This window comes from Sus scrofa, chromosome 5 (genome assembly GCF_054392235.1).
Source record: "Sus scrofa isolate SSC_HxYL_T2T_F1_AM1 chromosome 5, Sscrofa_HxYL_maternal_Yorkshire_Landrace_v2.0, whole genome shotgun sequence".
NCBI classification, from domain to species: Eukaryota; Metazoa; Chordata; class Mammalia; order Artiodactyla; family Suidae; genus Sus; species Sus scrofa.
The window spans coordinates 108,744,652-108,772,087 of record NC_139387.1 but is presented as its reverse complement, the minus strand read 5'-3'; the positions used below and the strand labels follow the sequence as shown (position 1 = coordinate 108,772,087).

The window sequence follows — 27,436 nt, the reverse complement described above, 5'->3', positions numbered from 1 at the left end:
GAGATTCCCAGGCTAGGGGTCCAATCGGAGCTGTAGCCACTGACTTGTGTCACAGCCACCACCACACCAGATCCGAGCCACATCCGTGAGTACACCACAGCTCACGGCAATGCTGGATCCTCAATCCACTGAGCGAGGCCAGAGATCGAACCCACAACCTCACGGTTCCTAGTCGGATTTGTTTCTCCTGCGCCACAACGGGAACTCCAGAATCATAGTTTTTGGCAATAGGGTCTAGTTTTGGTTCTGCCACAAATTTTGTAGCTGTGAACAAGTACTTTATCTTCTGGGCTTTGGTGTCTTTTTCTTTCAAGCTGGTGGGTTATACACCCCTCCAATTCCCTAACACGGTTACACGATTCTTCCCTCTGGAACACGCTCTGAGCGATCTGATGGCAAGAAGCCCGGGTGCCCAGAACACGCCTTCGCACAGCAGATGGTAAATGCACAGAAACGTTCCGTATACACCGCTGAGGAAAAGAACCGCAGGTTTCAAGGAGCAGTGTGTTAAAGGGTGGGAGAGCCCTGAGAACCAGAGCCATCTAATAAAAAGAGAAGAAACATCGAAAATCCTATCATATTAGGAAATGGTTTATAAAATATTACTTGAGATAGCTAATGACTCCCAGTGGCTTGGAATAAAAGTAGTCCTATTTATAAATTTAATTATTAATTTTCCTTGAAAAAAGGTATCAGTTAAATTCTCTTCTCCTTCTCTCTCAAACTCTTTTAATTCCTCTAGGCTTCAAAATAGTATTCTGATTCTAATCATTGATACGCAAATACAAAACTCTCCCTGATCAATGCTTTTCATGTAAATACGATCACTGTTTTTAAAAATTGGAAGAGGGAGTTCCCGTCACGGATCGGTGGTAATGAACCCAACTAGTATCCCGGAGGATATGGGTTCGACCCCTGGTCTCGTTCAGTGGGTTACACACTGTGGCACTGCTGTAAGCTGTGTTGTAAGCGGCAGGCGTGGTTCAGATCTGTGTTGCTGTGGCTGTGTAGGCCAGCAGATTCAGCTCCGATTCGACCCGTAGCCTGGGAACTTCCACATGCCTCAGATGCGGTCCTGAAGAGACTAAAGAGATGAATAAATAAATAAAATTAAAATACCAAGCAAGAGATGATAATAAGGAGCTATGGGGGAAGGTCCGTTGTGGCGCAGTAGAAACCAACCCAACTAGTAACCATGAGGTTTCGAGTTCGATCCCTGGCTTGCTCAGTGGGTTAACTATCTGGCATTGCCACGAGCTGTATAGAGCACAGGTCCCAGATGTGGCTGGGATCCTGCATTGCTGTGGCATAGACCAGCAGCGGTAGCTCAGACTCTACCCCTAGCCTGGGAACCTCCATATGCCACAGACGCAGCCCTAAAAAGCAAAAAAAAAAAAAAAAAAAAGAGAGAGAGAGAGAAAGAAAGATATGGGAAATGCTCACAATAATTATTTTTTAAATACATATTTCTTAAAAAGGATGCAAAACTATCTGCCCATTATGACTCCAATTTTAGCAAAAAATGTACACAAAAAGACTAGAAGAATATATAACAAAAGTTAATAGTCATTAACATTGGTTGTGGGACAATGAGTAATTTTTATACTTAAAATTTTCCTTTATTCTCAAAACGTTTACAATGAATAGGCAGTGTTTCCATAAAATCCAACACTTGATTCTTAAATGAAAAATATTAAGTCCATTATATTATAATGTGGAGAAACAACCAAATTGCTGGGAAAACTGTACAATTCATATAACCCTTCAGAAAACCACTGAGTGAATCAACTAAAGTTACAAAACGGGATGTTTGTGTGGGTGGGGAGGTTCTAGTATGTAACAGAATCCTAAGTGTCAATGAAAAAAGACCATCGAACAAAAAGAACACTACTGCTACCTTCACCAGGGATGACCCCTGCAGACAGCGAGTGAAAAAAAAGGCAGGCACAAAAGATACACAAACTGCAAATTTCCAGGCAAAATCAATCTCTGGTTATAAAGCTCAGAATCATAGTTAAATATGTGGGGGAATGACCGGAGGAGCTTGTGGGAGCTTTCTAGAAAACTGGCAATGTTCTCTAGCCCTCTGATTTTCACACAGGCACTACACATAGTAAAAATTCATTGAGTTATAAGCTGTGTATTTACTCTATGTAAATTACACCTCAATTTAAAAAGTAAAAAAAAAAAAAAAAAAAAAAAGGCTACTGTATAAAGTTTACTATGTATTACCTTTAGTAAGAAACACTATCTTTCTCTAAATTGTACCTTCCTTTAGCTTCTATCCCCTGCCTCCTGAAGCTCCAGATATTAAATGGAATCTCTCTTTTAATTGATAACCTTTAAATATTATGTGACTTCCCCTACAAATTTTCACATATTCTTTTACAAGCTAAGTATCTCTAATTCCTTTAGCTACTCTTCATATTATTTATGCTAAAAATACATGCTAAGGCCCTAGGAATACAGGGAAAGGAAAGACCACATTAACGCAGGCGGCTAGTCCGTAAAAACAATGGATATGCCAGGGCATAACAACAGTGGGCGGAAAGTACTAAAATACCTTTGGGAACATAAAGAGATACTGTGATTGACAGTCCACACAGGTCTCCTTAAGGAGTATATTTTTGAGCAAGGTTTTGAAGATTACACAGGAGTTGTTCAACTGGCAATTCAACTAGAAGGAACTTCAGTGAACAACAAACGCACGATTTTAAATGTATGGAATAACCAAGTTACCAATGGTACACAGTATCTGCCAAGTTATAAACAGAATAAGGCAAAGTGGTAAAAGGTCCCAACAGACTGCAAGTCAAAGATCTGAACACAATGCAGAAACGACAGGATTTGATATTACAGCTGGTTTTCAACCTACTTTCTAGCCTCCTCATCAAGGAAAGCTGCCACACTCCTATCAATGACAGTGACCCAACTCAGCAGTGGGGCAAGGACGAGAAAACACTGCAGAATTTTGGAAAGGTGATGTCTATTAGGAATTTACAAGCAGAGGGGTGACAAGAGCAGATCAGTGCTTCAGAAAGATTACTGGAAGCAGTATGAAGACAGAAGAGCCTGAACTGAGCAACAGAAGTTATTAGAATGGCTATATACTAAGAGAAATTTAGAAGAAAATCACAAGGCTTAATTAAAGATTGCATATAAAGGGTGAGAGACAGGAAGAGGTCATTTATGAAAATAAACGCCACAGGTCTGAAGAGCAGTTTGGAGGAAGAAAGATGATTTCAGTTTTGGATATGCTTAATTTATTCTAAGTGTCCATAAACCTATCTAACCAAGCATATCCTGTGGTCAAGGGGATACGCAGATGTAGAGCTTTGAAAACAAATGTAGGATGAAAATACCAATTTGGGAATTATCTGAATTAAGGTAACAGTTAAAATAACATGTCCTGAAACCACTTGGGGAGAGAATGTAGATAAGCGATTTTTATGAAAATAGTAAGGGAAAGGTTAAGATTAAATTATCATCAGTATATTATGCTTGAAAGACAAGGACATGTGTGGTATTTCATTCAGTCAAAGAGAGAGTTCTCAAAAAGCTCACCATGCAGTACGGAAGACAATTACACAAGTAGATAATTATATAAAAAGGAGTATGATAAAGTTATACAGCTGCAGAGCGCTTATTACGGAAGCTAAGAAAAGGAGACGAGAGAAGAATGGGGGGGGGTAGTCAGGGAACACTTCCTGGAGGAGGGTCTATACCTGAGCTCGAACAGGTGACAAAACCCTTCCTGTTTACGAAGATGCAAAGGCACATACGAGGAGGATAAAGGTAGGCAGTATCAAGAAATGGGCCTTATTTGCCAAGTCATGAGTTACTACTTGACTGCAGATAATATTTTCAGGACAAATTTTTAAAGTTTCTCCATTTTAAGAAGGTGACTGCAGTAGTTGCCACTATGGTGCAAGGGGTTAAAGATCTGGCGTTGTCTCCACGGTGGCACAGGTTTGATCCCCAGCCTGAAGATGTGGGTTAAGGATGTGGCATTGCCGCAAATATGGCACATGTAGCATATGGAAGTTTCTGGCCTGAGAACTTCCACATGCCCATGCGTGTGCCATGCCCAGCCCCTTCCCCCCCAAAAAAAGAAAGAAAAACAAAGTGGCTGCTCTGGCTCTTTGGAAAAATTAACACATAGGAATAGCTATTTCTCAATAAATGAAACACTGCTAGTTTTGATTTTAAATATTTGTTTTTAAGTCAGTACAGTGTAAGAAACACCAACAGAAATATCTAAAGAAGTTAATGTTAAATCTGCTTGTGCCTTTATTTTCTTTATAAATGTACTATGTTTTTGAAAGGTTTAAATATAAATCCATGTTAAAAACACTGTCATAAAACATATATTATCACATGAATCTCAAGTTTGTGGTGTAAATTGTTCAAAGGGTTTTCCTGAACATTGACAAACCATACAAAGAAACGGGAGGCATACTCACGAAACTATTGTTGCTAAGAGAAGCAAAAGCTAACACATGCAGCACATTAACCGATACATGACCTGCTGGCTTTAAATATTTGACTAAATATGGTCAATTTATTAAAGCATGTATGGAAAGAAACAGAACAACCAAATATACCTCTAAAAATCTTACCTAATAGATAGTTTTTAAGTTTTTCTTGAATACATACCCCAAGACATTACCAATAATAAGTGACTGTGTGAAGACACTTTTGTTATTCAATTCCAGGTACAGGTAGCTTTGTTAACCTAAGCTATAAACTAATTCAATAAACTATGTTTAAGTACATAAAACATCCGCTTTTAGTGAAAAAGGGGCCTAGGTATTGTTTTTTGGCAAGACAGTACAAGAACAAGCTTTGTTCTTCACATCTTTTTAGGAAAAAGTTGAAAAGCCTAACAGCAAAAAACTGAATTATAAGGGGTTTGCACACAGTTGGTCTGAAAAAGACCTTCAGCCATGCCTTAAGGACAGAGTTTGGGTGAGGCATGTGGACTTTGAAAAAAAATCAGTAAATTTCATTCCTAGAAGAGACAAAAACGAATGTGTTCAGCAACTACGTAATTCAACTGAGTAAAATCACAATTACAAAATTAGTAGCATTTGAAATGAACCTGTCAAATAGCAGGTGCTATTGTGTTTATATCAATACATCATCCGCATATGCTAAATCATCCTTATTTAAATTTTTCTCCTGTTTGTAGTCTCATCCAAAACTTGCTTTTTCATCACTTTGTAAATACAAAACATTAAGTTAAATGGTGGAGAGCTGTCAAATATTCTTTTTATTGCACTTTTGTTAAAAGTCCCATCAAATAATGATTTATAAAAGGATAATTAAATTTTAAATGATACACTAAGAAAATTCTAGGGATTTCAAACCTGCCAACAAACTTTAACATACAGAAGTTTAAATAAGCTCATTCATATAAATTACATAAGTCAGGAGAGTAAAGCAAATAAAGATTTAGCTGTATAAACGTTAAGCAACTTAGGTGAAAATGTAATTACAGTCAATTAATTGAAATGCTTACAATTTGAGCCTAATCATTAATAACACGGTTATTTACTAATGAGTAAAAAACAAATGAATCTGCATACAGAAGTTCTCTAAAACATTTTCCACTTTCTTGAAACAACTCTTTATGACTGTTAATATGGAAAACAGTTCTACTTAACTGGTAGAAAGAGAAATTTGTAAATAAACCCGAAAACCGTCCATGCCCAAAGCATTTAAGATGACACAGACGTCAGTGAGTTTGCATAAGAGGAAATAAACTGGGATGTCCAAATAAGTTTTTATTCTATTTTAAATAAAACTGAATTTTGACCCATCAAAGAAGGAATTATAGGTGTAGTTTACACAAGAAACACAATGAAGAACTCCAAGCAGAACTTCCCTACTAAATAATAAAAAATGAACACCCTGGTCCTGCATTGTGACTGGCAAATATATGAGAGTGTATAATCTTAGGAGGTCATGCTTAATTATGAAAATAAGTAACAAGTTCATCAGCGCATTTTAGTTCAATGACTTTTTTTTTTTGCCTACTCTCTTACCATATAAGCAGGTAGGATCTCTAGACAAAAATAAAAACCTGGCCTCACAGTAAGTCACATATTCACATGATTAAATAATTGGAATGATTTCAAAACATATATACAATACCTAAACTACAGGAAATTCTTCTTTAGGATTAAGAAAAACTGAAATTTACATATATATATAGTATCCTAATGAGAACACAGGAGACACAATTCCTGAAAAGGAGAAGACCCAATTTATATTTGTGGATTGAATGAACTGGACAAGGTGGAGACACTATAACAAACATCAGAAAAAATAATTTTTAGGACCCCTCCCCCAAAGAGAACATCTTTAGGGGAAAAGCACAGCCACCCATTGGTAGCCGTGACTGGCAGCGGTGGGGACTGAGTCCAGACCCCACTGTGGGTACCGAAATCTGCGGATGCTCTCAAGCCCATGTGTAAGATGGGGCAGTATGTGATTATAACCTATGCACAGCCTCCCGTACACTTTAAATCACCTCTAGAGTGTTTACAAGACATTAACACAATGTAAACGCTAAGTAAATAGTTGCACACATTCAGCAATTTCAACTTTTGCTCTTTGGAACTTTCTGGAATTTTTTTGTGGAATATTTTCAGTCCTTAGTTGGTTGAATCCTGGAATATAGAGGAGGGCTAAGTATAACCTATGCACTGTTCAAATGTACTTCACCCAACAGGTACCGAGTATTCAAATGAGGAGGCTAAAAACTAGATACCATAATTATTCAAAGATTAAAACACACCTATATCTACTCATTACACAGCTATTATTTCCTTTATTGATAAAGGTCTATAAAAGTAGTAAGTTAAACCTAGATCTTTAGAGGCCAAAGACTTTTATTTGGGGACTTAAGGAAGAGTATTACTTCTAGAGTTCAGAATCCTTACAGATACATAAAAAGGTTAGACTTCGGGATCATTCTCTGACAAATAACTTCCACTGACTGCCTACTAAGTGTAAAGCACTGAGCCATGCATTTTGGTGGATACAAGAACCAGCACCATACAGTATATTCTTTTTGTTTCCTTTATGCACAGTGCCAGTCACACAGCAAGTACATTATGAATACATGTACAATGCACCAAAATAAAATGTTAACTTCTCCTTAATGAGTAGGTGTTTATGACCTAGTGTGTGTATGTGTGCATAAACCCATACTGCTGTGTGTAACATGCTGTGTATTATTGTTTCATGCATTCCAGTCTTTTCTCACAACTGAATTATAGTCCCTTAAGAAACTACCTTATATATCCTACAACACCTAACAGTGCTACCGAAGAAATTTTTCTTTATGGACCGAAACAAATGATCATCCAGTACTGTCCCCAGAGTGATTATAATCTACTTAAGAAAGTAAAATAAGCAGATAAGAAAAATACTAAGAAATTTAAAAACATTAACACAGGAAAAGCCAGTATGTGAGTGGAGATGAGGTCAAGAAACCCTTTTATAGAAAATAAATCTTTTGTTTTCATACAGTCTGAGCTCTGGAGATAGAAAGACAGCTAGAGATAGCTGTTGTCCCTGTTGAATTCTTTTATGAGACATGATCACACACTGACCTAGAGGGGTTTAATTAATGGATATATACTAATAAGAAAATCATTTAGTTTCAGGGGCAGTAATAAAAGCTTTTACATATGATTTTATTTTATTCAATTAAAACAATAACACAACACAACAAAAACAACAACACAATAGGTTACAGAGGCGTATGTAACATGATTCAATTCTCATCACTGGTATTCCTTCTCAAGAGTCTGGAAGAATACAAGCATACCTCGTTTTACTGAGCTTTAGTTTGCTGTGCTTCACAGATACTGAATTTTTTTACCTTGCTGATACTGTAATTCTTTTTTCACAGACTGAAAGTCTGTCGCAACCCTTTGTCAAGCAAGTAGATCAGCGCCATTTTTCCAACAGCGTTTCCTCCCTCTGTGCCACATTTTGGTAATTCTCCCACCATTTCCATTTCCATTATTACCATATTTGTTGTGGTGTTTTGGAATCAGTGATATTTGAGTTAATACTGCAAAAGATTATGACTTGCTGAAGGCTCAGATGATGGTTAGCATTTTTTAGCAATCAAGTGCTTTTTAATTAAGTATGTACAATTTTTAAAGACAATGCTACTTCACACTTAATAGACTACAGTATAGTGTAAATATAACTTTTCTATACACTAGGAACCCAAAATATTCATGTGACTTGGTGTATTCCAATACTAACTTCACTGTGATGGCCTGGAACCAAACCTGCAATATCTCCGAGGCATGACTGTATGTGGCCAAAACGTAAAAGGAAGTCATTGAGGTATTTCCCAAAAACTTTACAGTAAGGACGTAAAATTCTTGCAGTTTTCCGAAACAAATGAAAAAATCCAATAGTTGTTAGCTATCTAATTGTCCCTTAAAGAATTTTTTCAGTGTTAATAAAAAGCACACACTCTTCATTAACTCAGCAAACACTTAGTAGTGCCCAGTACGGCCAGACATCATGCCAGCTGCTAGGAAAACAGTGGGAAAAGATACAGACCAGGTTTCTATACTCATAAAGGTTACAGAGTCCAATAGGAAAGACAGATAACTAAACAATAATAACAAGAGGAATGATAAAGGTCATGGACCTAACTAAAACAATCTAGATTTGGGAAAAACAGGAGGAATCAGAGTCGCTGGGAGCAGTGCTCAGGACTCTTCCATTTTAAAGAAGTTCCCCATCTAAACGAGGCCGAGATCAACTGATTTCCCAGCTAACTAAAGCTGGAAAAATAAACAAGGCACAAACAACACATAAAATGGAATAAAAAAAGCCTATACCACACCTGAGGAGTTATGAGTATTTAACAAAGGGGAGACAAAATAATGGGGAAGAAAAGAATCAAAGGAAATCAAACATACACATCAGTACGTAAGCACAGAAAAATCCAGGCCGTGAAAGCAGTGTGGAAGAAAATGCAACCTGACAAACAAAAGGAACAGTCCCGAACTTGGGTGCTATCTAACCACCACACACTGAAAATAAAACATGCTATCTGAGTTCCCATCATGGCTCAGCAGAACTAAATCTGACTAGTATCCACGAGGACACAGGTTTCAGCCCTGGCCTTGCTCTGTGGGTTCAGAATCTGGCACTGCCATGAGCTGTGGCATAGGCCAGCAGTTACAGCTCTAATTTGACCCCTAGCCTGGGAACCCCCGTACACTGAGGGTGTGGCCCCTAAAAAAGAGCAAAAAAAAAAAAAAAGGTATCAAAAGGTAAGATGATAAACTCTTGTAAAGAATAAACTGGAGTTCCCATCGTGGCACAGTGGAAACAATCTGACTAGGAACCATGAGGTTGCGGGTTTGATCCCTGGCCCCACTCAGTGGGGTTAAGGATCCGGCATTGCCGTGAGCTACGGCGTAGGTGGCAGATGCGGCTTGGATCTGGCGTTGCTGTGGCTCTGGCGTAGGATGGCAGCTACAGCTCCAATTTGACCCCTAGCCTGGGAACCTCCATATGCCCTGGGTGTGGCCTTAAAAAGACAAAAAGACAAAAACAAAACAGAAAAAAAAAACAAAGCCCCCAAAAAACAATAAACCTAGCCAATTAAAATAAATTTAGAAATCAATAGAGTCATCAAAACTCACAAGTGAATCAAAAATAACATAAATATTATAAATTCTGACAAGGTAAAAATACCAATACAGCTAACAAAATGAAATTGGAGATAGAAGAGCAAAATGTTTAAGTGCTAATTTTCTAATCTTTCCAAATGAGCAGTAGCATCTTTCTAAAATTGGAATGTAGTACAAAAAAAAAAAAAAATTGTATTGCAGAGTTCCATTCCCACTGTGGCTCGTGGGGTTAAGACCCCAACACAGACTCTGTGAGGATGCTTCGCTCAGTGGGTTAAGGATCTAGCATGGCCACAGATGTGGCAAAGGTCACAGATGAATGAGGCTTGTTCTGGATCCAGGGCTGTGACGTATGGCTGGGTGTCACCGTAAAAAATACAAAAACAGAGCCTGCTTTCTTAATCTTGACAGAACATTTAAGGAAACAGTCTCTAGTTATAAAGAAAAAATTACCTAAAATTTAGCCATTACTTCACTACTTAGGTTTTTTCTTTTGGCAAATTAAAGCAAAACTCAATTTAACACTGCTTAATTATAACAGCCTATATAATACGTCCTTTTAATAAAAATATGCCGGAGTTCCCGCTATGGCTCAGTGGTTAGTGAACCCTACTAGCATCCATGAGGACGCAGGTTTGATCCCTGGCTTCGTTCAGCAGGTTAGGGATCCGGCGTTGCTGTGAGCTGTGCTGTAGGTCGCAGATGTAGCTCAGATACCGAGTTGCTGTGGCTCTGGTGTAGGCCAGCAGCTACAGTTCCAATTAGATGCCTAGCCCGGGAACCTTCATATGCAGCGGGTACAGTCCTAGAAGACAAACAAACAAACAAACAAACGTCAAAGGATGTGCACAGAGATTCTAAAATAATGTTCCCTAAATGAACGATGTTCAGCTATGGATAATGAACATCCACCGAGAAACTACTAAGACTTTTGTGGAGGGCTGGGGGGCATGGCGGGGGGGGCGTGGTGGGGGGTGGGCAGGAGCTGTGGCAAACAAAAGCTCCAGGGCCAGAGATTGAGCCCATACCACAGTAATAATGATACCAAATCCTTAATCCACTGAGCCACCAGGGAACTCCTTATTTTTGCTTTTTTGGGGGCATATAGCACATTTCCTAGCTCCAAAATTTATTTTTTGTCTTTTTAGGGCCACATCTGCGGCATATGGAGGATCCCAGGCTAGGGGTCGAATTGGAGCTGTAGCCGCCAGCCTACACCAGAGCCTCAGCAACGCCAGACTGGAGCCACATCTGCGACCTACACCACAGCCCATGGCAACACCGGATCCTTAACCCACTGAGCGAGGCCAGGGATTGAACCCACAACCTCATGGTTCCTAGTCGGATTTGTTTCTGCTGGGCCATGACGGGAACTCCCTAGCCCCAAATTTTAAAAGAGCCAAACCCTTCCTGCAATAAGTTCAGTCTAATCAGAAATAAACATATACAGAGTTCCCATCGTGGCTCAGTGGAAACAAATCTGATTAGCATCCATGAGATGCAGGTTTGATCCCTGGCCTTGCGCAGTGCGTTAAAGATCCAGCGTTGCTGTGGCTGTGGTGTAGGCCGGCAGCTAAGCTCCAATTTGAACCCTAGCCTGAGAACCTCCATATGTGGTAGATACAGCCCTAAAGAGACAAAAAGAAAAAAAAGAAGAAGAAAAGAAACATATACAGATACATTTACAAAATGATATAGCCTCTCTAATCTAAAATTTTAATTCTATTATACATGGATCATTTCAGTATATCTTTTCTAAAACCTCAAGAATTAATTTTAAAATTATATATTTCTATATATTTAAAAAATCAAATTGAGGAAAAACGGAGAGGTCTGGGCAACACCATGACATGAATGAGTGGGAAAAAAAAGCCAGGAAAGGGCATTCTAAACTTTGGGATTATATTTCTACTTCCTTTTTAGAAATGAAAGAGCAAACCTAAGCCTAACAACTTGAGAACCTGATAGTTCTTTTACATTCAGATAGGCTTTGGCAAAAAATACCAAAAATGAAGTTAAGAATATGCCTCAGTCTGGAGGAAAAAAACTGGAGGGGATAATAAAAAGGAGTTCCTGCTCTGGCACAACGAGATCAGTATTGCTTCTGCAGCAGCCTGGGCTACTGCAAGGGCACAGGTTCAATCCCTGGCCAAGGGCAGGGGGTTAAGGAGCTGGCGTTGCCACAGCCACAGCATGGGTCACAACTGAGGCTGAGATTTGATCCCTGGCCCAACTTACACACCCCACAAAACAGCCAAAAAGAAAAAAAAGAAAAAAACTTAGCTTAACCAAATATTATTTTTCATTTTAGATTGCCAAGCTATTATGCATTTCTGGGACCACTAACGCAAGACTTAAGGAAGGAGGCAATAATACTTCCAAGTCACAAAATATGAGGAGCATCACACATTAAAATGGAGAGCAGAGGAATTAAAAACAAAAGTGAAGGTGTAACTGATTTTCCACGTTTTGTTGAACTGCAAGAAAAGCAGAAAGAAAACAGTTCCTAGTGAACAAAAGCAGAGTAAATAGGAGCCAACTATTAGGTATATAGTAACATACACCAAGGAAGGTAAAATGCCACAAAAGTTATTTTATTGAGGTTTTTGGGTTTGTCGTGTGTGTGTGTGTGTCTTTGTGTGTGTGTGTGTGTTTGGCCATGACGGCAGCATATGGAAGTTCTCAGGCCAGGGATCGAACCTGTGCCCTAGCAGTGCAGTGACAATGTCAGATCCTTAACCTGCTATGCCACACGAGAATTCCAAAAATCATTTTAATTTGATGTTTGCGGTAGGTAGCCTCTAAGATGGCAATGATCCCTGCCTCACGGTAGGTCACAGCCCTGTGTAAACCCCTCCCCTTGAGTGAGGGCTGGATGGAAGAACTTGACTCTAACAAAATGAATGAGGCAGAAGTATGGGATGTCACTTTTGACATTAGATCATTAAAAGACTGGAGCTTCCATCTGGGCATGAGCTCTCTCCTGCCCTCTCCCGGATTGTTCACAACCTGGAAAAACTCAGCTGCAGTGTCAAGAGGCAGCCTTGCTAAGATGCCCATGAGGCGAGAAAGCAAGACCTGCCAACAACCACAGAAGTGAGCTGTGGAGCTGATCTCTCCTCCCACTCCATCCCCAGTTAGGCCTACAGGTGACATCAAGTCTCAGTGAACAGCTTGATGTCAATCAAAGCAACTGGCTAAACCACATCCAAATTCCTTAACCACAGAAAATGCGATAGTAAGTGTGTGACATTTTAAGTTTAGGGGTGATATTTTACGCAGCAATAAGTAACAGCTACATTGCTAAATTTCTGAGGAACGCAGAAGAAATCTGCGTCAGTTTTCACTGCTTCAGTTTGTGTGCATCCAAACCTCACGTTCTCTTCTCCATTTACTCTCTCATCTGTCTTTCTCCTATACTTCAATTCTCCTTAAACATCATGTTAGTTCTTTAAGCTGCTACCTAAATTTAGACCTATCACTCTATTTCCACAAATTTAAAGCTCTAATCACACTAGACCACCCTCTAGCCAAACAACCTCAAATTATAACTTCAGAATAAATAACAACCACTTGATAATGCGTTAGTGCCTTTTATAATGTACTCATGCTTGATGAGTAAAGAGGTATAAAAAATTATTCCTTCAATATTTATTTTTGAGGAGGGAGGGCATATGAATAGCAAGAAGAAAAAAAAGCCAGCTTTTATACACTGAAAAAGATATGTATAATTTTCTACTGAATAATTCATTTATTTGCCCATTTCTCCCAAACTGCTATAAAAAGATACTAGCTTTTACATTTGCAGATTACAAAGTTTTGACACACTTTCAAATGTAGATCACAAATCAAAAGAGAAATAGTAATAAGGCAGAAATAAAAGCACCTAAACTTTCAACTTGCCTCCTGAAACAACTGTCAGTATGGAGCCCTTTTGAAAGCAATTCATACAAAAGTATTTTCTAAACTGTTTCCATGAAACTATTAAAATGAAAAGGTTAATAAATGGTCTTTAACAAAAGGTTTCTTAAAAAACAATTAAATTTAGGAAATACTGCATTAAACATTTCTTTATCGCAGACTTGTCAACAAGTCTCTTTTCCCACTGATAGCTATTTTTATCACCAAAATCTATTTTTATTTCCAATTTAAGGCAGACAGTCTAGGAATCATTGTCTCATACAAAGAATGTATCTGTAATATAATAAACAAGTGAACCACTGCACTATGAATTCCAAATCTCTCTCACAGGTAACCCAATAATGAACTAATTTCATAATTTTACATTATTTTTCATTTTTAAGGGAAAAACTTTATATGCATATTTTACACACCAATAATTACATGCAATCAATAAACTTCTGAAAGGTTTTGTTTTTATCTATACAATAATTAACATGGCTAGTGCAACACATTACAAATGAGATTTTCACCTTTTGGGATGGTTCTCAGCTACCTATAAGACTCTGATTCACACAGGTATCTCTGCCAGAAAGACAGAAGCTACAAAATTCTGCTGAGATATGTCAAGATCTTTAGATAAAGCAAAATTCAACTCTAAAAACCCTACAAAAGCACATTCTTAGGCTTCATCACCAAAAAAAAAAAAAAAAAAAGTAGGCTGGCAGGAGAAGGGGGATGAGTCCAGAAGCCAAGAAAAGTAAGCTGATAATAAAAATTCAATTCTTTCTGATCATAAAAATTCACTGAGGCGATTTGGGACTCTTCGTGAAAAAGACAGAGGGCACGTATGAATAATGGCTGAGACACTGCTGGACCCTATAGAATGCTCTGTAACTCAGTCCTCTGCTGGACCCTATAGAATGCTCTGTAACTCAGTCCTCTTTTAACCGTCCAGTCCTTTACTTCTCACAACTTTCCAGCCTATGCTCCCGTAGCTAGAGTTAAATCACGGTCTTCTTCCGTTTTCCCTAACACTGTGTGACCACACCCCCCAACACGTGTACAACACTGTAGTATAATTATCCATCCATAGGTACTGTCTCTGCATTCATTTTCTTCTGCTTCCACTATGTTAAGAGCTCGGAAAGGCAGGCGCTCCTGTGCATATTCACAGCGCAGTCCTGAGAGGACGGCAGGCCGTATCCAGTGTTAAACGGAGGAGAGAAGTATAGTTCGGCCTCCCTGGCAGACTCAGCAACAGGTTACTGATTGCATGGCAACTGAGGAGGACTGCATTAGAGAGGTTAATCTTCCCATGGTGTATCTGACTTACTACCGTGCGTACGTCACAAAAACACATTCTGCTATCTTCTTACATTAGGGGGAGTAATACTTAACCTTTTCAAACAGGAAAAATGTGTAACTGTTACTATGAATTTTAGCATCTACAAAGTATTAAACGATCTTGCAGTGAGATGTACAAATGAGCGACACTCAGAAATATCACATTCTTCAAAGCAAAAGATGACTAGAACTGAGTAAGATCACACCAGAATAGAAGTAAGTTACTGTTTTAGCAGCCCTTTGTGTTGGGTGACAGCGCTGCTGCTACTGTATGTTTACACACTTCCACCTGTACCCCTAACCAGGTAGCAGGAGTTCCAAGGTAGGAAAGACTCCAAACAGTTAATAATTTCCCTCTCCCTATCACCTGCCCATTAGTGAAACTTGCACTTCCTAATTGAACCATATGCAGATATGATCCCTCCCCCAACCTTTAGTGAGATAAAATAAACCGAAATTACTGTTAAGTTTCCCTTTAGAAAAACGGAATTATATAACCAACATCATGTAATGTTTTGTTAAAAATAACATTAGCATTCTAGCATAAAACCATTGCCACAAAAGGAATTCCTTCAACTAATAAGACAGACTCCCAATGTGCATAAGTTCTCGGTAATTTAGCTACTGTGGCAATAAAGGCAGCCAAGAACAGAGCACAGAAGACAAAGTGAAAGCCAGCTAGGTTTTTTTTTTTTTGGAGTGGTGCCTTACATTTCACTGAAAGTCTAAAAGCTAAGTCTTGACCATATAAGGCTTTGGGATTCCCATGGATAGAAATGCCGAGGCAACAGTCAAATCCAATAACCTTACAATACATGAAACATGGGTCCTAAACTACCATGAGAGGATTCTTATGTTTTGGTCTAGTTTGTTTCATTCAAATATATTTTTGCAGATAATCCCCAAAGTGTTCCTGAAAAACATTACGACCAAATTCATAGCATTAAAATACATAAAACAGTACATAAAAATCACAGAAAATTCCTTAAAAAACAAACAACTTTGATTGAAATCTTCTGAAAGTCTGTTACATATATCTTTGTCATTTTAAACATGTGAAAAAAAATCTAATTTCATTTTTCTCTATTAACTCATTACGGTGTCATCTATTAAACTCTTGATGTTCTAGAACATTTACAGCTAAAATGATACCTAAAATGCTTTTGGGGACCATTTTCCTCTTTTAATTGATTTTCTGCTATCTTGCTTCCATCTGTCACTTTCTAAAACTACCTGATAGCTTCCTATCTTTATTTTAATTTATAGCTCTTCATTTGCCAAGTTGTTTTTTTTTAAATGAGCTTAAAATAACAGTACATAGAATCTATGTGAGGACTTCTAAGTAAAATAGAAGTACTTGGGCTTAAGCATGTGAATTCTGCTGTATCTGTTCTATGAATAATGCCTGTTTTCCAGCTCTTTTTTAGGTCATAAAGTTTCCACTATGAGGGGAAAAAACATGAGTAGAGAAGTTATGCCCTGTAAAATGTAAATGTGGACCTATAACCAAGTAACACCAAAACCAACAACTGCTGAAAAAAGAGAATGGAATATATGTTACTGGCAATGGTTTCTCTGCCTACAAGTGATTAAGAAGAACAATTATGTGACACAACTAGTGTCGATCACTTCAGAGCTCCTGGAAAAATTAGTGGTGACCCTAAGAAAATGAGCAAAGACCCCGAGATAATAGTTCTCTTCTACATTATTTATATCACACTTACAACTTTCATACTTATGTCTTTAAAAAAAGGCATCCTGATAACTTACTGTGTGGTTTAATTTTCAAGAATTTGACAACGTAAAAAAAAAAAAAAAAAGGAAAATAGACGTTCATTTCACAAAGCTTAGCAGTCATGTAACACAAATCCAAGTCTTTTCTGACAGAGCTATTTCATGGCAAAGAGAACAGACTACGTAAATAAAACATGCAGGTAGATTCCAAAGCTCTGTTTTTCACAACAATACACTTCTCTTTCCAGAAAACACCTTTCAGGAGACCAAAAAGTTTCTGGACTTTAATACCCCTCACCAGAACCACTACATGGTTCACATTTTTTCAGTAACCACTGAACAGCTATCATATATTGGGTAAAATCTGCTGGGCATACAAAGAGATGATTTGCATCATGATTGATGCAGATGTGTATGAAATGTACGATTTTAATTGGGAACAAAATAGGAGATAAGACGACCTTTATTTAATATCCTACAAAATAAGGTATTTTGCAGGAGCTCAGAAGACAGAAATAGCCTAGGAAGGAGTCATGGCTTCTAGGAGTATTTGTCTTTAAGGATAAAGAAACAGTGAAGGCTAACAAGGGGGGGAGCAGAACTTCAGCCAGAGAGCATGTGGTGTTGCTGAAGGATCCTAAAGTGCAAGAAAGGATGATAAGTAAATGGGGAGAATTCAGGGGAGATAAGAAGGGAGACTACAGGGCCAAGGCTGGCCTTGAAAGCCAGGGTAGGGAGATACAAGTTATTTTGTACAATGTTACGGATCAAATATGAGTAATATAAACATCACTCCTAACAGAAAAAACTCCCACAAACTTTCCTAAAACTGACATTATTTCTTATATTACTTAAATAGCTAGTAACAGAAACCCTAGGCTTTTACACGTGCCATATGTATTTATATATATGCAGATGTGTGTGTACATATCTGGATGTGTGTGTGTCTATATACATAAAAATCTAAATAGATTTACAAGTTTTCTCATCACATTTTTTCCTTTAGTTTGTAAAGGGGTTTGGGATGTCATGTGGCTGAGAATTTACTCCCATCCAATTACAAACATGACATTTTCACTAAATTAATCTTGTTCTTTTCTTATCTGTTGATGACACTTAAATCTACTATATTTGGCACCAACTCCAAGACAAATACAAATGTATGCAACTGAAACTAAGAAGCAGTATTTAATTGTAAAACTCATCTGTCTACCTGTCTCTCCAGCTCATATATTTTAGATTTATCTTCACAATGAAAACTCGAGAATTTAGGTATTCTTAGCAAAGTTAAGAAAAGGGGGGGGGGGTTAGTTTGATTTTTGCATTTTTTAAGGCTGCACCTGCAGCATTCAGAAGTCCCCAGGCTAGGGATAGAGTCAGAGCCACAGCTGCCAGCCTAAGCCACAGCCACAGCAACTCAGGATCCAAGCCATGTCTGCGACCTGCACTAAAGCTCACGGCAATGCCGAATCCTTAACCCACTGAGCAAGGCCAGGGATAGAAGCCGCATCCTCATGGATACTTGTCTGGTTCCTAACCCATCGGGCCACAGCAGGGACTCCCAAGATAAAAGGGTTTTAAGAATGCCTTCCAAATTTCTGGCTTATGTGATTAGATGGCAAACAGCCCCACCATCTCCAGATGCGTCACCGCTAAAATCTCTGAATCCTGAAATTCCCAGAGGAGAGTACAGTACCCCGTCTACATCCCTTTCTCCCTCCTGACTGAGTCACTTTTGGGGGGGGAACCTGTGAACTCCCAATTCTTGACCCTATCAATTCTTCCCAGTCCACTATTCACAGGCTTTACTCGCCTGCTCTATTTCAACTATCCACTCATTACCCCAGAATTTCTTGGCAATCTCTAGGGCTGAGTAATATCATCCACTTGCTTTCTGTTCTCTTACACAGAGGCTGTCAAGCAATGCTAGAAAAATTATGAAACTGGACTTCCCATTGTGGCCCGGAGACTAGGAACCACGAGGTTGAGGGTTTGATCCCTGGCCTCGCTCAGTCATTTTCTAAGGATCTCGCTCTTTCCACATTCAAAGTTCTTACATTTCCACACTCCCCTTCTTCCTTCTTTTTGGTTTGGAAGGAAACGTTCCATCATTCCTAAATTCCTAGTGACTCGTTACACAAATGCGTTCTACTTTTCTATATTCATATTCTAAGGATCCGGCGTTGCCGTGAGCTGTGGTGTAGGTCACAGACGTGGCTCGGATCCTGAGTTGCTGTGGCTGTGGTGTAGGCCTGTGGCTACAGCTCCAATTAGACTCCTAGCCTGGGAGCCTCCATATGCTGCTGGTACGGCCCTAGAAGGCAAAAAGACAAAAAAAAGAAAAAAGAAAAGAAAAGAAAAAAGAAAAATCGCGCAACTGTATGAATTAGGTCCCCTGTAACATCATTCTAACCTCACTGTAATCGTCTACTTCTCTTTTGCCCGAATTCGAATCGCACTGTCATTCACCACCCCAAATCTCCTCTCCTGTCCTTACCATCCCACCGATACTAAATCCTACTGCTCCAAAATGCCATTTATGATGAATACCCTATACTTCTGCACCATTAAGAAAACTGAGTGGTCAATGGTCATTTTCTAAGGATCTCGCTCTTTCCACATTCAAAGTTCTTACATTTCCACACTCCCCTTCTTCCTTCTTTTTGGTTTGGAAGGAGAAACGTTCCATCATTCCTAAATTCCTAGTGACTCGCTACACAAGTACGTTCTACTTTTCTATATTCATATTCTAATATTTTACCCTACGCATCGGCCAAACTCAACTACTTACTAGTTTAATTCTTATTCTGGCATTTCTTCTAATGCTGCTCCCTCCTTCTATAATGCTTTCCCTACACCTCTGCCTAGACGGTACCCCTCCAACAAAAAAATCTCTCCATCCTCAAAACTAAATAAAATGAAAATATTTCCTGACATGACCTTCCACATATAATATTCTCCTCTTTTCCTTTAAATTGTATTATAAAAATGCTCAAACATATAGCAAAGTTGAAAGACTTATTGTGAATATCTAGGTAACCACCATCTAGATCATATTATTAACATGTTATTATTTGCTTGGCACACAGCAACCTCACCAGTCATTCCTTTAGCCATTAATGAATCCAGCTACTTCAAAAACTACTCAAAAAACCAAAACTCTAAGAATTAGTATAGATTAGTAAATCATCTCCCCAAATACTTCAGCATGGGTATAATTAAGTAGAGGTCAATATTTATTTTCTTCTGATGAAAAATTTACATACTACGAAATGCAAGGATCTTAAATATACATTCATTGTGTTTTAACCGATGCATAAGCCTGTGTAACCCACACCCCTGTCGTATTTAGAACCTACCATCACTACACAAAGTTCTCTCATGTCCCTTTCTAGTCAACTCTTACCTCCCACCACAAAAGCAACCACCACTCTTTTTCTTCCCCTTCATAAATAAGAGGGACTATTTTGAAATTTCATGTCAGTGGAAACCTAGAATACATGCTTACTTTGTGAAAGGCTTCTTTAAGCAAAATGTTTATGAGATTCACTGACGGAGCTACAGGTATCAGTATGTGTCCTTTTTATTGCCACGTGACTCGTCCCTTGTATGGCTGTATCATGATTTATCTATTCCCCTAATGGTGCCTATCTGGGCTGTTTCCACTTTTCGACTATTAAGAATAAGGCCGCTATGAACATTCCAGGACAATCTTTTTAGAACATAGGTTCCCATTTCTCTTGGGCGAACATTAGGAATAGCATTTCTGTGTATGTCTGCTCGGACAATAAATTGATGAACATTTTCCCAAAGTAACTGTACTAATTTACATCTCCACCAACAATGAGAGTTCCAGTTGCTCTACATTCCCACTAACATTTGATGGTGCGAATTTTTTTTCTTAATTTAAAGGCTGACTGGTGTAACATCCCCCCTTTTTGAAAATAACTGGCATCGTGTTATTTCCTCTTACTCTGCATGGTATTAGCTATATGTGCATTTGACTCGCCCCTACTAGACTATACACTCCTTGACATTACTAATTGTGTTAACTTTTTTCTCCCTGCAAAGTTTACAGCAGAGGCCTTTGCACATATTGTAACAATAAACATCAGTTTAACTGAACTGCTTATTAAAATGTATTTGTCCTTCCCCTTCTGGATAAACAACGAAAAAATAAAATTCCAGACGGCGCATCTGTGGAATGAGGCTACAGAAAATCAAAAGCTGGTAACTATCCTTCAATTCTATCATAGTCCTCTGCTAAAATATGAAACAACCTTAAAACCATTTATGATGTTATTTCTCCGACGAGAGTGTCATATCTAGACGCATCCATATAAAAACATACAGAAAGAGGATGCAGGCTCCATGTAAACTCTCTAAGTAAAGGAATTTTTGCCTGCCTTGTTCAATGATGTATCCTGGTGTCTGAATATAGTGCCTACAATGTAATAATAATACACAAATATTTGTTGAATAAATACGCATGTGTTTCTACAAATGTGCCTTTTAATTAATGGCAATGAACTTAAAATAATGAACAAAAAGCTCCTTAGAGCTAGAGCTCTAAACCATAACATCCACAAACGTGCCCTTTCAGACAAAGATTTACGTTTCTTCTGGGATTTTAAAACATTTTCCAAAGTACATCTTCACACAATCTGGAATGGTAAAAGCATACAACTTCAAGAAGCATACACGACTGAATTTTACAGAAAGAAGGTGGGTCCCGAAGAGCCTCCACAGTGTGTCCAATCAAGCCGGCCATCAATGACAGAGCTTAAGACTGCCCACCCACCAAAAATCTTAACTATTCAACTTGTGTAACTGCGTGCCAAATAAACTAGAGAGAGCAATTTTCAAGTGTTCATTTCTATTCACAACCCTAAGATGAAGTCTTTGAAATGGGTCACTGTGAAGAGAATTCTGTGTGTATGGATATGTGGGTGCGTCTTTTTTTAGGGCCACACCTGTGGCATATGGAGGTTCCCAGGCTAGGGGTCGAATCAGAGCTATAGCTGCCAGCCTACGCCACAGCCACAGCAACACCAGATCCCAGCCACGTCTGCAACCTACACCACAGCTCACGGCAACGCCGGATCTTTAACCCACTGAGCGAGGTCAAGGATTGAACCTGTGTCCTCATGGATACTAGTCAGATTCATTTTCCACTGAGCCATGAAGGGAACTCCCAATACTTCTTTATACCACTAAACATTTCCTGAATATCCAGCAATCAGTATTCTATGTACTATGCTAAGTGCTCAGGTTACAGAGACAAAATTAAGGAACCTATCTTAATGGAAGAGGCAGTCAAGTAAATAAACAAATACAGAACTGTTACAGAAATATGCAAGAGTTCAAGGACAACACCCAAGAGGGCTCCAAGATCAGGAACAAGTTAGGATAAGCTTCTTGGCAGAAGTGACTGCTTGAGATACCTGATCACATGAGGCAGAAAAACAGAGATTATCTCTGAAGAAAAAACTCTCTAGCAATCATGTTCAAGATTCGGCTTTCTCTAGAGCAACTGATCCTATTCAGGAAGGTTCATATAGTTACTGAAGGACAGTCGAAGGACATTTGGGTTCTTGACATGACAGCTGAAGGGCATTTGATTTGGTTTCCGTTCTTAATGATGAAAGCCACCCTAAAAAAAAAAAAATTTTTTTTTTTTTTTTGGTCTTTTTAGGGCCGCACCTGTTGCATGTGGAGGTTCCCAGGCTAGGGGTCAAATCAAGAGCTGTAGCTGCCAGCCTACACCAGAGCCACAGCAACACCAGATCTGAGCCAGCAGCATCTGTGACCTACACCACAGCTCATGGCAACGCCACATCCTCACGGTTCCTAGTCGGATTTGTTTCTGCTGTGCCATGATGGGAACTCCAAGAGCCACTCTAAAAATTTGTGTATAGGTTTTTGTGTGACTATATGTTTGTTTTAATTTTAAATGATTTTTATTTTTTCCATCATAGCTGGTTTACAGTGTTCTGTCAGTTTTCTACTGCACAGCAATGTGACCCAGTCACACATACACATAGACATTCTTTTTTCTCACATTATCATGCTCCATCATAAGTAACTAGATATAGTTCCCAGTGCTACACAGCAGGAACCATGTTTTCATTTCTCTTGAAGAGGTAAAACTGAAAGCTTGCTTTAACTTGCTCCTCACTTTTTGAAGCTATTAAAAAAAAAAAAACAAACCGCCTAGCTCCCTTAAAGGTAAATATTACCAAGCAGTAATAATAACAGTTATTTACTATCTGAATCTGCCAAAAAAGAGAATAAGAGAAGCAAAATAAAAACTGGGTTTAAATCCAAAGAGCAGCTACTGAATTTTAAAATTGAATCACTCAAAAATCATTTATTGGGAATTCACTACAAGCCAGGCATTATGATAAATGCTTGCCAGGACTTCGCTGGTAGATAAATAAACAGACAAATGTAAAACTACAACCTAAAGGCAAGGTACGAAAGAGGGTGCTCACAAAGAAAGAAAGGTCCGAGAAGCCTAAGACAAGGATTCAGCGAAAGTTTCCTTCAGGAAACCACAGAGCTTCATGAAGAGGAGTTGGCCCAGGAGTAGAGAGAGAGTCTCAGAAAAAAGGGACCTAGGGGGCTGGAGGCATCAAAGAGTTTAGATAGTTAAAGGTCTGAAAGAAGTGTCCCTAGAGTATAAATGAACGGGTGGAAAAAGACTACAAAATATCTCATCGGTCTAGTTAAGGATTTGGTATCTCACTCCCTACATCTAGGTACCACTTGAATAGGACGGCAGCTACTTTGCACTACTGAACATTCCTTTAAGGAAGAGAGAAAATTCAACCCAGATTTCAATTTCAAGTTTATAAGACGTGTTCTCTGGAGTTTCCATTGTGACTCAGTAGTAACGAACCTGACTAGTATCCATGAGGATGTGGGTTCAATCCCTGGCCTCGCTCAGAGGGTTAAGGATCCAGGGTTGCCATGAGCACCTGCAGTGTTAGGTCGCAGGTGTGGCTCGGATCCTGTGTTGCTGTGGCTGTGGTGTAGGCCAGCAGCTACAGCTCTGATTTGACCCCTAGTCTGGGAACTTCCATATGCTGTGGGTGTGGCCCTAAAAAGACCAAAAAAAATAAAGTGTTCTCTAACAAAAATCACATTTCCTCTGAGCTTAAACTATTACTGATACCGCTACTAATGTTTAAGGTGAAAATGTGACATTTCCTCCTAAGCCCTTTTATCAGTATTGCATTTTATACATCATTTTTACACATTCAGTATTTTATCTAATTCTCACAACTGGTCCAGATTTTTAGGTTTTTGAAATCTTTTTGATTCCTAAATTAGAATAGGTTCTTATTCTAATTATAAAATTCAGTTCAACAAGTATTTACCTGATACAAAAAAAGATAATTTTCAGAGATAAAAAACGGATGCTGTGAGTTCCTGCTGTGGCTCAGCGGTAACGAACTCAACTAGTCTCCATGAGGACAAGGGTCAGTCCCTGGCCGCGCTCAGTGGGTTAAGATCCCACACTGCTGTGAGCTGTGGTGTAAGTTGCAGACGTGGCTCGGATCCTGCATTACTCTGGCTGTGGCAGAGCCCGGAAGCTACAGCTCCAATTCAATCCCCAGCCTGGGAACTTCCACATGCCTCACGTGAGACCCTAAAAAGCAAAAAACAAAAAAGGATGGTGAACTTTCAAAGTAACCTACTTTTTTTTTAAAAGCCTCACTTCCACGCTGTTAACCTCATAAAGTCTTTTTAAAAAAACTTTATAATTGATTTACAACGTTCTATCAACTTCTGCTGTACGGCAACCTCATGAAGTCATTTTTAACTAGTTCTACCAAAATACTAGTCAAGCAGAACTTAAATTTTTGTATTATTCTAAATACCACAATGTGGATCTTGGTAATTTGCATCCACATCTTGCTTTCTAGCTTCATGCATGACGCTGTATTTTATCCTTTCTGCTTATTACAACCCTTTGAGAATATGAAGGTAAATATGAACACAATCATGAACTCACAGCTCTTCAAAAGGTAAGTATGAAACCACGCAACTCGTATTGTCTGGCTGATCCATCTTCTCCTCTACTCAGTATGTCTGCCTTTCCCCTCATACCAGATTAGATTTTTTTTCCCTTGAAAATCTGCTGGTGTATACCATCTACAGACAGGAAAGTAGTGAATTACCTTTCCATACAAGTTCTTCCCTTTTCCTCTCAATTCTGCTGGACTAGAATAAAATGATACCATCTGTGTGCAGAACTTAGTTAAAAGAGAAGAATGCTCTAAATGCCTAAGGTCATATCAGCTGCATTCATTTCTTACCAAGTAGATATAAACTTCAGACAGTACTTTCTATCTGTGTTCCAACACCTAACAGGATGTCTGAAATAGAGCAGCTACTCAAACATTAACCCGCTTTGGTAGGAAAGGCTGTAACAGCTACTTCCGTACATACCACTTACGTACCACTCGACCTCATCCGCCGAGAACCCTGCTGCCGAACACAACCGTCCTTATTCAACAGACTGGCGGGAAAAGGACTCCTACTGGGGAAGTTCTTCAGCTCTTTCTTCAACACCTATACCACCTACGATACAACATTTTACTAAGCAATGGCTGTTTAACAACCTTGAAGATACCTGCAGAACTTCGCTTGCTTCCTATTCAGCTTTCTGGAAGGCAAATAGCTCTAGATGCTTACAATGGCCAAACAAAAGTGTGTTCTTTCGGGTAAGGCAGAAAGAGAGGTGAGAAAAGAAAGATACGCTGAAGCATCATTACTTTGCTTGAAGTGACTCCCAAGACCACACAAAAGTTAAGTTCAAATGCAAATACAAAAATATTTCCAAAACCTAAAATAGCAAAATTCATGTTTGAAAATCCTCTTTAACACATTACACTGTAAGTCAATTCACAGATGGCTTGGCTGATCTTTCTTCCAGCTGCCATGTTACCAAAATAACCTTTCTCCACTAATTCTACTCCTGTTTTACTATAGCTATTGTATTCCAACTTGGTATATTTAAAAGCTGGCAAACAATTTTTACAGGCCATTCTGCAAATTTCTGTGTACATATCCAACAAAATAAAACTGAAAAGCTCATCATCTAAAGACAGCACCACTAGAGCTTAATAATATACCTTAATGGTAACAATAGTTAAGAGCTGGAGCTATGTAAAGAAAATTGTTCAAATAACCTAATCTGGTTTTCTTTTCATTTTCTTTTTTTCTTGAAGGAGAGGCAGACAGTACCTGTGTATTCCAAATCTTCTTACCTGCCTTTCCTGGGAATCATTTTCTAAGCTTACATCATGCACATTTCACAAACGGGGAAACAAACTCTGAGGGGTTCTATAAGAACAGAGAGCTAAAAAATGGCACAGGAAAAGATTTACCCCTAATACAGAACCAATGTTCTTTCCAGCTACCTTCTCTTCACTTACTGTTTCTTGTCTGGTATTATAACTATCTTCCTAATTTAACATATTTTGTTTGTACATCTGTTTAGGTTTTTGCTTCATTCCTAACTCATATCTTTTAAAATGTTTTTGGCCTGCAGCATACGGAAGTTCCCAGGCTAGGGGTCAAACTGGAGAGACAGCTGCTAGCCTATGTCACAGCCACAGCAATGCAGGACCCAAGCCGCATATGTGACCCACACCACAGTTCACGGCAACGCCAGATCCCTGCCCCACTGAGCGAGGCCAGGGATGAAACCTGCATCCTCATGGGTGCGAGTAGGATTCGTTTCTGCTGCACCACAATGAGAACTCCTTGTGTATGTATTTTTAATTATGATTTTGAATCAAGCATTTTCTACTGAGGAAACCACTAAAATAACTATGAAAAGGTTTTCATTATATATATTTTCTTAATTTACATAATCTACCTACAATATATTCAGATGGTAAAAACTATCCATATCTCTACACTCAACTGGAAGAGGCTGATGATATGCGTTCAGCACAAGTGAGGCTAGCGTCAAATAGAGCCCCATTTCAGGTGGGCAATTAGATGCTGCAACCTTTTGGGGGCAATTTGATTATGCTTATAAGCAATTTAAAATATTCCTTCATTTTGATCCAGAAAATTCAGTTCTGAGAACTATGCATGTGAAATCACTCTTCTTTCATTGAAAAAATTCTTATACATTAAAATGCTCATCAAAATACGAGAGCCAGCACAAGGACACAGTATGTGGTAGCAGAGCTGAGTGAACAAACGCGTGAGCTATGAATAATGAAAACCTAAAAACAGAAATGAAATGGTTAAGAAAATTATAAACATCCTAGTGAATGTTATTCGAAGGTAAAATGTAGAAAAATTAGGTAAATGGTAAGTAGGATAGAAAAACTACAGTGCAACTGAGAATATTTAAAAAATACACAGAAGTACAGACACACACTTAGGAAAGGGAGAGGGACTAAAGGAAATACGCAAATTTATTAACACAGAGTAAATGGAATACTTTCTTTTCCTTTTCTTTTCACTGTTTTTTTTTTTTTTTTTTCCTTTTTAAAGTGTTTTCCAAGTTTTCTTATACGGCTTACACGTAACAATTAAAATTAGAAGGAAAAAAAAAAACAAAAAACCCTGAACATTCAGCAAATACCAATAGAAACAACAGCTTTTTATTGCTTATAGTGTATAAGACTTACTGTACTTCATAAATCATCTAAGTGTGCTTTTATTCATGCTATTTAATTTTAAAATACATTTCTTTTACCTGTATGTAAATACAGGTTCTCTGGCCCCTCCCCTCAGAGTCTCTA

The 27,436-nt window shown here is 38.6% G+C and overlaps 1 protein-coding gene and 1 long non-coding RNA gene across 11 annotated transcripts in view; both read right to left on the bottom strand.

The window, feature by feature from the left end:
* PPP1R12A (protein phosphatase 1 regulatory subunit 12A) overlaps nt 1-27,436 on the bottom strand; it is a 151,833-nt gene that overhangs the window by 100,191 nt on the left and 24,206 nt on the right. The gene's annotated exons all lie outside the window — the stretch shown is intronic.
* Nucleotides 16,004-21,817, bottom strand: LOC146403613 (uncharacterized). The gene is made up of 2 exons (XR_014804609.1): nt 19,040-21,817; nt 16,004-18,077 (listed from the first exon to the last, which is right to left on the bottom strand). It is a non-coding gene; the product is annotated as an uncharacterized LOC146403613 (long non-coding RNA).